Source organism: Carassius gibelio, chromosome A13, assembly GCF_023724105.1.
Source record: "Carassius gibelio isolate Cgi1373 ecotype wild population from Czech Republic chromosome A13, carGib1.2-hapl.c, whole genome shotgun sequence".
NCBI lineage: Eukaryota > Metazoa > Chordata > Actinopteri > Cypriniformes > Cyprinidae > Carassius > Carassius gibelio.
The window spans coordinates 19081816-19096192 of record NC_068383.1 but is presented as its reverse complement, the minus strand read 5'-3'; the positions used below and the strand labels follow the sequence as shown (position 1 = coordinate 19096192).

Here is a 14377-nt window from a genome sequence, read left to right as displayed (position 1 = left end):
CTAATCCCTCAAATGGTAAAGGCTGACAACCTACAATGTTAAAGTGCACAGCATTAGTTAATTGACATTTAGCAGATCCTTGAGCAGAGAACAATTTGATAGCAACAAAATGCTAGTCTTGGGGCAAAACGGAAAAATAACATGCATAACAATCTTATGGATTTTGTTGTCATGAAACTTTTGGTACAGTAGCATGGAAAATCCCAAGGCAATCTGGAAAGAGCTCACAGGAGTAAAATGTTGATATCTAGCCAGGTGAAGTCTGTCTTTGGAAGACACCCAACTATTGTAGCAAGGAACAAATCGGTCCTTCTGTCAGTGTCACAAAACGCTGTTGTGTTATGCAGAAGCCTCGCTCTTATGATTACCTTTTATGGGCTTTAAAAGAGGAAGAAAGCAAACATAAAGAAGCAGACAGCCAAGAACTACAACCACAAGAGAAATACGTTCCATTCATATTGTCAAACTCAAAACTCTGAGAAATGTCCCTGCTCGATTAATGAAAGCTGTTCAGCGAACCCCCCTACACCTGTTTGCCTCGGCTGTATCTGGGCGGGTGTAATTTTATTAGCCGCTTAGTTAAGAGGCATTCACGCATCACGGGGGGGGTTGCTTATTAATTGTTGTTTTCGCGTCACTACTGCTGTGTGCTAAAGGTGATTTAATCAGTTAAATTCACAGCCAAGGGAGGGGCCAAATCACACTCACAACAACAAACTGGGATTCAGCCTTAATTTACCCATAACACGTTGTGCCCAAACATTTGTGCTGCCGTATTACATGCAACATCTGTACAGTGCAGAAGAGGAAAACTTTCAAAACGTGTTGCTAACTGAACGATTAATTGCCACGAAATTTGTTCACCTGAAAATTCTGCCACAGAGTAAAAATATAATTTATATAAGTCATATAAAAAAAGGATACTAAGACACATAAAACCTGTGAGATGTAAAGAGAGAAATGTTGAAGAATCTTCATGCAGCTCTTTTTACAGTTACAGTTCATATTCTACATTATATTTGGCATTTATTTTAATATAATCTTGCATTCAGCATATTCAACTTACTATGCAAAATTTGGCTACGTCACACTTTAAAACGCTTGGAACAGAGCACACTGTGTATTACTTTTATTGACACTTTGACAGCTATTTTAATTCAGTATTTATTTGGCCTACCATGGTCATTTTGATGTGTTCTTATATGGAACATGTTCCAGATAATAACAAAATAAAATGATGGTGAGAAAATCCTGAACATACACTTACATAAAAAAACACACACACACACACACATACAAGCAATCTAAAACCCAATAACACTCAAACACTTTCAGGTAGGAACCTCTCTGACTCGCACCTCGTCCTCATGGGGAATCTAAAACTGACTGCACATTTTCACCACCATCTTCAAAGTCACACCACAATGACAGAATAGCACAATGCAGGGAGCAGTGTCTGATCTAAGGCAAGAAGGAGAGTGATGGCATGAAGACATGAGAGAAGAAAAGATAGATAGATTTAATGAGCCACGCCAATGGACCCACTCCTTGTTAAGATAATTATGATCAAGCTCATTGTCACAGTGAATATCTCAACATGTTTGCCAGTGCGGCGTCTGCCTCTCTCTGCCTGAGTTAGCACACAGCTCACAAAACAGTAGATTTAGCTGCTAAACAACATACTGCACTGAAAAAAAAAAACATGATTACACATGAGAAATAAGGCGACCAAATGACCAGGATACAAATTAAAAGCAGGTCAGAGATGGCTTGGTGGATAATGCGGGCACTCCAATATGGCGATGACCCATGCATTGAGTGATTTACAGCGTTTACATTCATAACGGTTTGTGAGAAGAAAAGATGAAGAGAACATTTTTAAATAATAATTTAAAATTATCTTTGAGCACATTAAGCACATTATTTGGACACCTGTACAACAAAATTGAAACACTAAGTACCAAGTGTGCGGTTGAGTTAATAAAGTAGTACAAAACTTCATAAGGAACTGCAGCATAATACATGGTTTAAGATAAACGATCAAAATTTAAAATCCAACTAGTGACAGATGTTTTCTCCTTACAAACGTTACCTCTGTTAAAAAACAAAAACATCAAAACTTTACCTAGGATTTTTTTCCCACTACTCCACGTGGCGACACATTTGTGGAAATATTCCCCTCGTTAAACCACCAACACAAAGGTGAGAAACAAAATCATGGTGTGTCTTCACATTTTTTGTGACGGGTGTAGTTTTACATAGATACAGACACTAGCTCGTATATGATGCCGCTACTAATTGGGACAAACGGCATCCTGACGGTAACTATTGCTCATAAAACTGGGATGTCTCGTAATCCAATTATTAAACATAATGCCTACTAGAATGAGGAGGAGAAATACTGGCAGAAAAAGTTGATGGAAGGTCAAACAATCACATTATTACCAAGGGATACGTTAAAAAGATCCCGTGTAGATAGTGACAGTTTGCTGACATGTGAAACAAGCGCTCGCTGAGAACGTCTGCTCCCACGCCTCTTCAAAAGGCCGCCATATAAATGCTGTTAAGCAACCTTTCAAAGCCAGGGCCTGTAAAACAAATTACTATGCAGACTATACTCAAAAGAAGCCAAACAAGAGGACAAGAGCTCAGACATTGACACAGAGATGGCTTGACAGAGATGGATGGATCGATAGACAAATACTAATGCAGACATGCTGATTGATAAACTGCTGCTGACAACGAAAAAAAAAAAAAAAAAACTCTTGGTTGAAATGTCAGTCACTGCAGCCATTAGTCAGCCAGCATTCACAGGTCACATGTCCAGGGAGTGAGAGAATTCTGAGATACACCTGCCGAGCCTTTACAACTGAGATAGCAAACAGTGCTAACCGCAAATAACATACTCTCAGACACAGCGCTCATTCAAACACATTCACCATGCCTTTGTATTCCGAGACTGCGTTCCAGCAGTGATCCCATTCAGCAAAAGCCTCCTTCTGTATGATATTCCCAGCTTTGATATTTCCCTTCTGCTATGGCCAGTAATTCCCTTGTTTGCTCAGTGGTTTTAAAAGGCCTTTCTCTTCTCCGCTCTCTTTTTTGAGTCCCCAGTGTGTCTGTTCTTGACAGAACAGCTCTGATCATCCTTTGATATTCGTCTCTCTCTCATATCCTCGGCTCCACAGTGTCACCCATGTGTCTGGAGCCAAAACTGGGTCCCAGAACAGCCACGGGCGATCTAGACATACATACTCTCCAGCTGATCTGCAAGCAGCATCACGGCTGGGTCTCAAAGTACGATTTGGGTTTGGTCAACAGTGGACGGCTGCAGATTCCATTGTTTGGTATCTTTTCCTGTGCAAGGATTGGAATCTGACTTCACGCATTGTTTGAAAGTTAAAGAGGGGAGATTTAACATCAAAGCTATCTCCGGTGTAGGAAAAGTAATGTTTTTATTCCGAAGATGCTGCGAAGGCTTGGGAGTGACAGGCAAATTGACACGCTGTTCACAGGGCAAAAGATAAATGTTTGATAAATTGGCCAATCCGGTTGGAGTGATGGGCTTCATATGTGCATAATGGACTGGCTGCCTGGCAGTTCTGATTGCCTGCCAAGATAAGAAACTATAATGAATGAAAGAGGGAAGCGGGGCTGGAAAAACAGTCATCGCACTGGTTTTAATAAACGTGAAGGAAAAAAATGCACATGACACCGCAAAGCTGTCTATCAGAGGACATGACAAACTCCTCATCGCACAGAGAGAATAAATGAATAGACTATTTCTCAGAGGTAGTTGTGATAAATGTGAAGTAGAACGCCACATCTTCCCATTGTCAGTTTTTAATCAACCCTACAACCTTGAATATGATCTTGACACCAGCTTCATGCTGAATATATGTGCCGAAGGAGCTTAGAAGCACTCCCACCTTCGACCCGCATGCAACTCTGTTTTCAATCTTCAAAAACATGATGCTTCAGATGCAGTGGCACTATAAATCTTCAGTTTGGCACTATTAGGCAGCCATTATCTGGCTTAATCTCAGCCCATCCACCCTGTATGACTTCAAACATGTCACCAGTCCTTGGGTGGCAGCAATTTACAGATCACATGTGTAAGGAAATGGGCTTCAGCTATGTTGCAATTTACATGTGTTAAAGGCTTCTGAAACAGTTGTCCTGCAGATTTAATGGGGACAGACACTGGCAGGTTGATTTCTTCCAATATAAAATATACTGTGTGGTTTTTTATTTACGTGGATATTCGCAAACCTGCAGTGCATAATTTGGCGCCATAAAACAACTTATCATTACAGTACTGCGTATAACACACAAGTAACAGATAGTTATATAAAAAGCTAAATGCTAGTGTTTTGGAGTATAATGTGTCAAAGAAAAATTGTGAAGAGAAGAAAAAACCCATTGGGTTCCATGAATAAACTGCTATATGTAATTAGTCTCAAATTGTGGATTAAAAGAGGAGATAACAATGGGTCACTTAGGAATGGTTCAACCAAAAATGCTCAGAATTGACTGGTTCCAGGTCTTTGTTTTATTTGATATGTTCAAGCTTCTGTTTTACAAACATTATAAGGAAAGTAGATGCTAATTTACACTGATGTCACTGTCAACAAACGAATGAAATGGTTTCAAAAAATCTTGATATATAGATAGATGTAAATAAGTTCAGACCGTTCATTTGCGTACCGACATGGATGACAGCTGTTAATGCACAATTACATTATTAGATCAACAAACTGTAATACTGTATAAGATTTCGATTCGAACTGAGAGCATAAATCCAGGTTTTCCGCTGCTGTTTTCAAAGCACAATGCAAAACTGACATTTCATTCACTTACGCACTTTTCTCGGCAGCAATAAACCCGGTAGCGCATATACTTACTTGCCGACAACACACCAAAATAAAAGCCTGCTAATTAAAAAAAAAAGAAAAAAAAAAAAAGATGTAAACAATGTTTATATAAAACATTAATAAATAAAAAATTGCATTCTATTTGTATATATTTATTGTCATCACCCTCATTTACTCACCATTGACTTCCACTGTAGAGAAAAAACTAAAATATAAATTGAGGGTTGGTAAATGATGACAATGAATTTTTCTTGGATTGAACTATCCCTTTAGAAGGCCTCTGACTGGACCAAGCAGTGGTGTGTTGGTTAGGGTGGGCGGGAGGGGGTTCGACCGGAAGAAGGACTGAGGCTAGGGATGAAACGCCTGGTGAATTATAGACTGCCTCTCAAGATTCACAGCTCTCAGTGGTAGGAGGTTAATATTCTCACATGTCATTAGGTCCGCTGGCTCGGCTGATGGCTCATTGAATCAGGCAGCAAATGATTTCCTCATGCAGCAAAGGACAGCACACTTCAAAGGGAGAAGAGGCTGAGGTCAGAGCCGCTCCGCTGTGATTAATAGCCCTGGATCAGTCGAGGTTGGCCATATGGTAAGAATGTGACGGAGGCTTTTGACAAAGCTGACTCTTTAAGCTGGATTTGACCCCCGGTCCTGGCAAACTTTGTTTCCAGTGCCACTTCTGACTGACCTGATGGGCCCTGTCAGAGGCAACCTGGACTCCATGAGCTGAGCTGCAACGTACACAAATCACCTTGTGCTACAGAGTAGCGAGAGTGTCTGTCCAGGTGCTGTCTAATCACATACCCCGGCTTCAGTCATGCAAAAGGCACAACCTTTATCAAAGGACAGCTTCTGGAACAAGCATGTGTGTCCTTTTGCGAAATAAATACAAATTGTGGTTGTCTAAATTGAGCAGCAAATTAGACATCATTGATTTTTGGAAGCTACTAAAATAAAATTCATGGATGTGTTTTTGTTTGTATAGTTTTTTTTTTTAAATAAAAAAAGAACAGGGCTGACATGTATACAGTGAGACAGTGTCAATTATCCAGATTCTGCCTTACTATGTATACTGTGATATATCCGTGGTTGTATATCAAAATATTGACTTTTGTAGACAGGCGTTTCCAATACAGACAGCTTCTTGGATTACAAAGGGATTGATTTGGTTGAGAGGCATCGCGTAACGAAGCTTGTTTACAGTTGAATTTCCAGCAAAAATAACTACATCATGCTATACATTGTTACCATGACACAAAATGACTCATTCCACTGATATCACATACTCTTTTCACCTCATTAATATAAAACAATTCATATATGTAATGAGGAGTTAAAGGCATCCTGCTTCATACTTTCCAGCGTGAACACCACACCATAACCAGAAACAAAAACATTAACATTGTCAAATATAAGTGTTATACTTAAAATCAAAGTAAAAAGAAAGCCAGCCACTTTATTTTGGAAGCACTGCAGCGTAACTTTATATGGGTCTGCTGGTAGAGAAATGGTCGACACCATTTCTCTTCATGCCTCATGGCCTTCCTGTCTCTGGTGCAACCCAGTTTCTTTTAAACGACACCACTGACTGATTATACCTCTCCTCGCAAAACAAATGCATTCTCCCTTTTGTACCGCTGCCCTGAAAATCAATTCTATTCTTTACAAATGGCACCGCAGTCATCTGCCATCACTGTTTATCTGCAAAGGAAATGTATCTTACGGCGCTTTGCGTTTAGATAAATACCAAAAAGTTAAATCAATGATTTTGAAAATGATGCAGTAAAGGAGAGAAAAAAAAAATGGCTTAAGGTAAAATAATGGCAACCTACATGTATCCATTAGGGCACTTTTTGCAGAGGAATTACAATGAATAGGTAAAAGTTTAGTCTATATTCTTAAAAATATGTTTTCAGTTATTGCAATATTTTAAAATGCATGAAATATGAAAGATATGCTTTTTTTAGTCTATTGTCTTGTGGAAAATGTATATACATTTTTGCCTTTTTTTCAATTTTATTTTATTACATTCTGCCCAATAATTTAATAAACACAATAAATGTCATTTACTCTCTCAATAATAGCACACAAGCATCGTTTACTGTGTAATCTGCTTATTGCATTATATTTGATGCTGTAAACATGAAACATGAAAGAAAAAATATACTATTCATAATTACTATTCCTAATCATAATTACTTTTGTTTGTATATGATGTAAATAAACTGTGGATATTCTGAAGATTTTACTGTTTAATATACGTAGTAATTTGTCAGCTGTATAAATCAGGGTTAACAAATTTACATTGCATTCATAATTGGATTTATTTCGAATTGTTATTTGCAAATACAGTAAATAAACATGGCCACTGGTCCCCATGGCCACAAAGAGCACATTTCCTCTACGATAGCTGGGGTTGAGGCCGTTGTACTGTCAAGCTGCAGCCCTGTATGCTTGAGCATCTATCTAATAGCAAATAATCACTACCTTGCTGTCACTTCATGGCAAATGATCAATGACACTTGATGGATGACCCTGTCTGGGGCCTGCCCGTGGTCTGCATCACTCCCATCCCCTCTCACAACCACATGAGACAGCCATGAGTCCGTGCCTCATGGCCAACCACACATTCCTCCCAAAAAGCTTTCATTTCACTTTCTTAAATCTGTAAATGAGGGGCTCTGAGAGAGAGAGAGAGAAAAAAAAGAGGCTTGGCAGATGCCTGGAAAATCAGTCTTTATCTAAACGATGGCCACTGAGAAAAGAAGTTATAATTTTTTAATATTAAAGGGAAATTAAATCATCTGATGATCTAATTGGGAGGATTACGTCCCCCACCTGCGCTGTCACTCTCTGGGGCCCCATTACAAGGCTCTTATTAGTTTTTACTTGGCAGATCAAAATGCGAGCGCCGCAATCTTTGATCTCTCACTTGCTGACACAAATCCTTTCAAGCCCCGACATTTTTTGCTGGGTAATTAATGCTAATTAAAAGGTTTCAAGCAGTCAGTGAGCGCTTCTCTTCTCCCGTCCAAATTGCCATCAGCTTCCCCTATCTACGGATCTGCATGTCATGCACATTTCCTCCTCGGCGTCCATGCAAACAACAAATTATAAACTAAATGTAGGCAACTTGCCAGAGTGGTATCTACTAAGTGAGCATTTGCAGACATTTTGCAAAATAGAAGCACAATCTTTAATCCTAAAATAAACAAAAATACAGCCGTGCCGCATTTAACTTGTGGGTTTCAAGTCAATTCGCCAATCTCTAATCCACAAACAGAATGCAGGAATAATGTTAGACAGATGGATGTATGTTTTAAACACTTTGAAGCTATAAAAGGGTTTGTTTATGCAACTGTCACATGTAAATGCTGCCTGTCTACAATTTATGTATACATTGAAAATAGGTTAACTGCTTTAAAGTAAGGAATTGTCCCTCGGCCAAGTTTGCTCTTCAGCATTTCCACATTCAAATAACCAGTGCAGATATTGCTGTTACATATAGTATTTTCAATCGTGTTAAGTAAGATTATATGCAAATAAATCTGGTTGTAATTAAATGAAGAGTGGTTTGATTTAATTGCAAGTCTCTCTACATTGGAAATGCTTTGAAACCACTTAAATATATGAGGCATATACACTCTGACTCCATCATCACTCACTTATTATGTTGTAATTAGCTGTCGCTCTGCCATATCATTATGTAGCTCAGTAAAGTGTCAGGTATGAAGATGTCTCTTCAACACAAGCAAAAGGCAATATCATAATACAATGCTACAAAATGATAATTACATTACTTCTGCATCAGTACCAACTCTATGTGATAATTAGGCGCATATTCAAACCAATTAAACTCCCAATGAAGTATGTTTCCCCTGTCAAACATACAGTTTGACTTTTCCACTGCCCTGTCACAAATATATCACGCAAAATGTTACTGGGACTCAGAATGCATGTAAGGATGAAAAAAGTGAGGTGAACAGCAATCATCGCAATATTATGGTGTGAATATAAATCTGAACTAATTATGAGCATTACACAATCTCTATAAATCAACAGATAACTAAAATAAAGGAATAGTTCATCCAAAAGTCCAAAAATTTGGTCCTTGTTTACTCTCAAGTCATTCCAAACCCAAAAGACTTTCTTTTCACGCAGGAAACAAAAGAAGCTATTTAGCTGTAATGTCTGAGCTGCTCTTTTCCATACATGAATGACAGCTGAGGCCACAATTTACTTTCAGTGTCAAGAAAAAAATAGTTGTAATTGCTTTTGCTTGCTTAATTTCTGGTGCATAGTTTTAAAAGTTTTATTTACAATACTTAGTTATGTTTAGTGTCGAACACCGATCTGACACTGTAAAATCACAAATAAATGTACTTACCTGCATTTACTTTGAGAATAAAATGTTTGCCATTTACACTAAACTATCAGAGTGTCAGTCTACAGTGCTTGTCTTGAAGGTCAAAAAGAAGCAATAATGATTACTGAAAGTGTCCTGAATATTGGTCAATGACCAGTAAAAGCACTCGGAAACCCTTTGTGCATCAAATTCCATGCCTTTAATAGTGCTTTATACACATAATATTTTTCTTTATTTTTATGTCTAGCCATCCTAGACATTGCGCTATTGCTACTTCACTCAGATGAAACAGGAAATGGGAAGGTCTTTCTTTCCTTTTCACTTGTTTGCAGATGCCCTCTCTAATACATAGCCATGGCACTTTAAAAGAGGCATGTGATGAATGATTTATGCAATTTTAACTGAAGTTCAGTTTGATGTAAGATTATTCTCGCTCTCTCTGCCATTGCTTCATTACCTGAGAAAAGCAGGAATCATTAAAGAGGGCAAGTCCAGTCAAATCTCAGCATATTTCTATAGAGTTGAACTGCTGTCAACATCATTAACCATCATTTCTCCAACTTGTTTCATGACTTATGAAGTGTTCTTTATTGTGTAATGATCCAAAACTCGTACAAAATCGCCCTCTTCAAAGGGCCCCTGAGACGTACCACCCATGCAGCCTGCCGACATGTCAGAGGCAAAGATCAAATAAAGCGCAGTAATTAGGCACTTTTCTTTATCTTACAGTCGCCTGACTTCCATTTTCAGGTGACAGTCGTGTAGCTGTAAAGTGAGCATAAAAAATGAGCATGCAGTAACGAGCAGAGGAATAAGGTGAAATGCTTTGATGTCTTTTGTAGTTAAAAAAGCATTACTGCTTATGATTGCAGACAGCGGAGTTTGAAGAATGTAATGTAAACACTGGCCATGTGAAGGTTTAGAGGGTCACTAAAACAGCTCATGGACAAATTTTACACATTGAAAACAAACCAGCAAAGTGAAGCAAAAACAAAAAAACACTTTCAAACAAAATATAAAATATCAATTAAAAAAATAATAAAATAAAAAGGAAAAGCACAAATAAAACACTAGCACCAAACAAAATAGCAAAATAATGAGGGTTTAAAAACAAAAAGAATAAAATAAACCATGAGGTAGAAAAAAAATTAAATGTATCACAAAACAATATAACATAACATAATATCAATATAATTCATAAAACAAAAAATTATGTGATCATGGTTACACCTTCAAATATAAATATAAAAAAAAGAAAGAAACCCTACAATGTGTGGTGTCAGGACTTTGATTTTTACATAGGACATTAGTCAAAGACACAACACGAAAACACATTTGTAACAACATTGATAACCCTATTTATTTGTTCTGTCCTAAGCATGCACAATTACATATCCATGACTCTGTCAGAACACCCGAGATGCATTTTTGGGTCAGGATCCACCCATTGAAATCGTTGGTTTTCAATATCTCAGCTGCTTCTGCATGTACCATAGGAGTAATGATTGGGTTTGTCATATGCATACTACGCATGAAGCCATGACAAATTAGCCTGGGAGATGGCCTCATTGGTCACAATGAAAGATACTCTCTGCATTTTGACTGAGGAAAAGCGGTTTACCTTTATCTGTCAGGGTATGTGTGTGTAGCCTCCTGCTCAGCAGGGGTGTGGAGGCAGTGCCACAGGGGTGATGCTTCTCAGGGGCCCGAGGACCTACAGTAAATCTTCTAACAATTTAGACAAACAAAAGGCCACTGCGGCAGGAAAAAAGACAAGGAAAACAGATGAATAAGCAACATCAATTACCGACAGGGTTGACCTGTGAGCCCCCACACCACGGCTGGCCCCTCACACCCAGGGGTGGCAGATTGAAGCTGACATGCCTGGAGTGAGAACAGTGCGGCCTCACAAGGCCTTTCCTCCGAATGCGGACGGAACGAGAGAGAGTGCCAGCAGTGGGAGCTATGAATGAAAAATCACGCATAATAGGTCCCCGCTTTAGTTTAAAGTGAAACAAAATGGCTCAATTTGAGCACTTAGCCTGTGGAAAATTGGCTGCGCTGAGATAGGACAGGAACATGCGAGGGGACAAGCGAATCAGCCCTCTGATAAGTAGACTATAAGGGGAACAAAGCCGGATGTCCAACAGGCTTACCAGTGAACTCAAGTGCGATTGGGCCCCTCGAATTGCCGCTTCGGTCTCCACTCATCCTCCAAAAAAGACCTCCTCTCCCCTCAGATGCTTTGTGCTCAACCAGTAGGTTTAATAAATACAGCGCTCATATTTGTTCAACACACCAAGCTTTGTGTCGTCCCACTGGATATTTGTGTAGGGATGAGAGCAGTGTAAATGCAGAGCAAAGCAGGCTACAAGCCAACAGACTGGATTACAAATGTAAAATGTCTTCTAAAATCACTTTTTTACAACAGGGAACCTACATAAAGGTTTATGAGTGTCAATGTTTATAACATAGTACACCCTTTTAATTGTAATTTTTGACTTGGATACTAAATGTCCACAGGATTTAGGATTTCTAATACTGTTACCAAATGCATCAGGGCATATGTCTTTAAAAAGGAGCTAAACTTGCACAAGCTGATCTGTGTTTTATTGACCAACCTCAGACACAGTCTCTATAGTAACAACACACACACAAGGGTGTAAAGGGACATTTAGAAACATTGCCCGAGGGACTGTTTAATACAATGGAGTGAACAATAACCCCAACCTAAACAATAGACACCAGAACCAGTGAAGGCAATCTGACAAGCTCACTATTTCATGCTAAATATTCCTGAAATATTAAAATGTGTTCCTGTAGCCCAATTGGTAGAGCATTGGGCTATCAAGTGCAAGATTTGGGGTTCAATTCCCTGGTAACACATGTTATGTAAAAATTGATAGCCTGAATGCACTGTAAGTCGCTTTGGATAAAAGCGTCTGCTAAATGCATCAATTAAATTTTATTATTTTATTTAAATATTCCTTATAATCAAACCTCAGTGCTGAACACACAGCTATAAACAAGACAGCTTAGGTTCCAAACTGTTGTTAAAAAAATACTTAAGTGATTTTCTATTTTAATGTGCAATTGATGTCACAGAATCTTCATGTATTTACTCTGCACATTAGCTGTAATTTGAAAAAGCTGTAATTTCCTGTTCACTGACATTGACAGCATTGTCAGATCCTGCTGTATTCTGTAAATCAGACGTTAGATCATAGCAGAAGGTGTCATTTAAGAGGAAAGAAACTCTTTGATTTTAAATAAGATGGAAGTAGAGCAGTCATAAAATATTTGACCTTGCTAAGAGCTCTACACACCTCTCTAATCTGTCTGGCTCCTTTTTCAAACAATAGAGCTCTTTAAATCGCTGCAGCTATCAGCACAGCTCAAATAGGCCTATAATAGAGCCCTATCTTCTTTGAAAATGGAAATCCAGTCAAGGGAGGAGATGGGAATCATTTTCATCTCTTCGACTTGCAGTACAACTGAGAGTTTTGTGGAGGAGGCATGAGCCTACAGGTCAATTTCCATGTCAGCACCATGTCTGTTTTTTTTTCTTTTTGAAAATGTGCAGCTTTGAAGTTCAATTTTATGCAGCGCTGAGGTGAAGGGCTTCATTAGGGGTGCTTTAAGCTCATGAGGTCACAATAAACACATTAAACCTATACTGTGATATATAATTGTAATTTAAAACAACTGTTTTCTATTTTGATATATCTGCATTTTTAAGTCTTCAGAAATTATTTCAATATGCTGATTGGGTGCTCAACTGCTAACTGATGCTTGATTTTGTGGAAATTCTTTAGGAGTATTCAAAACAACATCATATTTAGAGTTCAGAGTGAGGGAAATAAATCGCAACTCATTAATTTGCAGTAGCATTAAATCATGGGGGCATGTCATTTCATAAGCAGAAATATCTAAATGTGTGTACTGTGCAATTTCATGGTCCGAGTTGTCCCTCGCTGCGCTTGCTTTAAAGCATTGATTAAATAGAAAAGGCACAGATCTTTCCCAAGCTGCTTTTACGATTCCTCCTAAAATGGATTCTGCAGAGAAAGGAGGAGAAGGGTAAAATCTGAAGTGACACAAGACAAGAAATCTATTTCCCCCCTCAGCCCCTTCCTCTCTCACATCCTCCAAAATGTAAATGCATTCTCACTCAGTTCAAGCCATAAAATACTGCCCTTGAAATATTGAGTGACAGAAGGAATTATGGGTTATTGTACTGTCAAAATGCAAGACAGCTGTATGATGGGATACTGTGTTATTTAGACAATCAGAAACTTAAGAGGCAAAGCGACACATGCCCCCTCCCACCCTGTTCTCTCTCTCTCTCTCACACACACACACACACACACACACACTTAGACAAGCCTGGTGATCACTGCCAGACAGAGAAAACACTTGAAACACACAAGAGGACCAATAGCAGGAAAGGTACTCTTCTTCCATTTGCAGCACAGTTGATACACTCTAGGCTACAGCTGCATGCCAGAGAGCTGCATTAACTTCACACAGGAAAAGTTTACACTATTGTGATGTGAGAGAGGAACATTAGAGCAACAAATGGATTTCGTCTACAATTTCTGTCTCACTGTCAACAAAGATCAGGTGAGATCAAATTTAAAGCACAAGAACCCACACAGAGATCCATTTACCCCATTTGCACATCTTCTTTACTGTTCTACTGAAGGATAAAAAGTCACCTACATCTTGAATGGCCTGAGGCTGAGTAAACTGACGCAGCAAATGTGTATTTTTGAACGAGCTACCTTAAATATTTTATGATGTTTTATCACGTGAAGGTAGTTGGATACATGTGACCACATTGTCCTGATGCTACATGGACAACGGTGACGCACCGCTTACCTGTCAATCATCCACTGTGCTAAATACATTTACACAATATAATAATTACAATTTAACAGTCTTTGAAAAAAAAACTCTCTTTTGCTCACAAAGATTGCATTTATGTGATCAAAAATACAATAAAAACAGCAATATAATTTAAGTACTTGACTTAATACATTTTTAAACATATTAAAACAGGAAAACGATTTTATTCGAGAGAAACAGCATGCTTACTTTACTTTTTGGCGGTTTATGCGACGTATGTCCTTTT

At 38.5% G+C, this 14377-nt stretch overlaps 1 protein-coding gene across 3 annotated transcripts in view; it reads right to left on the bottom strand.

The window, feature by feature from the left end:
- The window catches only part of lrmda (leucine rich melanocyte differentiation associated), a 262778-nt gene that overhangs the window by 93916 nt on the left and 154485 nt on the right, over nucleotides 1-14377 (bottom strand). The gene's annotated exons all lie outside the window — the stretch shown is intronic.